Raw genomic sequence first — 1,634 nt, 5'->3', positions numbered from 1 at the left:
AGCATAGACAATCAAGCATAGTTCGGAGCTAGGTTACATCGTTTTCTTAGAATAAATACAATTTAGCGCATGCTAGAAATGGAATTCAACATAAACGAATTCACCATAATTGTTCTGAGAATATTGGAAGAAAATAAACGCTGAAAAATACTCCTCACAGCCGCAACTCGTCTTCAAAAACTCAAGGAAATGATTCAATGCTTTTCTCCTGTCTGTGCTCGTATATGATTCCAACGTACGTGCAATATATGGAATTTCCTCTCCAAAACAGATGAATTAAATCCTTCTAGCTGTGTTTTTCTGTCCCAAAAAGTGTTCTCCAGTCAAAAAGTTACGGCCATAGAGTGAAAAATCACTTTTATATGGTGTGACGGCGGAAAACCCTAGATCTGTCAAAATACGATGTTCGCTCGAGCGGGGTGTCGAGCGCACATCGAGCGTTCGACTCTGCCTGATTTCACTCAAGCGGCCAATGTCTCCGCTCGAGCGATCTTTATTTTCCCGCAACCCGCTCGAGCTCACTGTCGAGCTGCAGTCGAGCATTTGAATATGTCTGAATTCGTTCGAGCGGCCAAAAGCCTCCGCTCTAGCGATCTTGTAAAATCTGCAATACGAAATTTTGCAAGTCATCACATAACGCCCAAATCTGAGGCATGTTTAAGAAATGGGGAATAAACATTATTCCTCATTTCAAACGTTTGTGAGTAAGTGACAGAGAGAGAGAGCACTTGTGTGAGAGAGCGAGAGAGAGAGAGAGAGAGAGAGAGAGAGAGAGAGAGAGAGAGAGAGGGCTTGTGAGAAAGAGTGAGTGACCCATTTGAGAGAGTACTTGGAAGGTTTTGCATTGAAGGTACTTGTGTTTTTTATTGTGTTTATTTTGATTTGTTTATTTTTAAGGATTATCTGTTGTGTTTATTTATTCATTATGTTTGTTTTTTAACTAATTAATATTGTTTTTATTTTGAAGGAATATTTGTTGGAACTTGTTGAAAGTTGTGAAAACAAGTTCATAATTTTAGCTTGGTATATTTCAAAGCTTAATTGGGTGATTATATTGTGGTTTTTGTGATGATATTGTGATTTGTTGGATTATATTTTAGTGATTATATTGTAATTTGTGGATTATATTTTTGTTCACTTGAGCATGTAACAAATAATTGTATGAAACTTTTTATTTTTTGTCATTTTTCATTCTATTGGTTCTTTAAACTCATTTTGTTGCCCTTTTACTATCTTAATATTCTAAACCACCTTAATATACAATTAATTTTGTGTTTGGGTATACTTAAAATTATATTGTGTTTATGTTGTAATTTATTTAGTGATTATATGTGATTTGTGGGATTTGTGGAATTATATTGTGATTTTTGTGACTATATTGTGTTTATATTGTGATTTGTGGAATTATATTGTGATTGGCATATGTGTGATTTTTGTGATTATATTGTAATGTGTGGGATTATATTGTGATTAGCTCTAATTATCACTTGTGCATGCAAAGAATGCAAAATTAAATTACATAAACAAATATTTTAAATAAAGAGATTTTGAATAGTTAGAATACATAATTTCCAAGATTTTGAATAAGAATAACATACTAGGATTAAAACAAATAAGTAATTAATAATAATACT

Source organism: Carya illinoinensis, chromosome 14 (genome assembly GCF_018687715.1).
Source record: "Carya illinoinensis cultivar Pawnee chromosome 14, C.illinoinensisPawnee_v1, whole genome shotgun sequence".
Taxonomy (NCBI): Eukaryota; Viridiplantae; Streptophyta; class Magnoliopsida; order Fagales; family Juglandaceae; genus Carya; species Carya illinoinensis.
Note: the sequence above shows the minus strand (reverse complement) of the source record.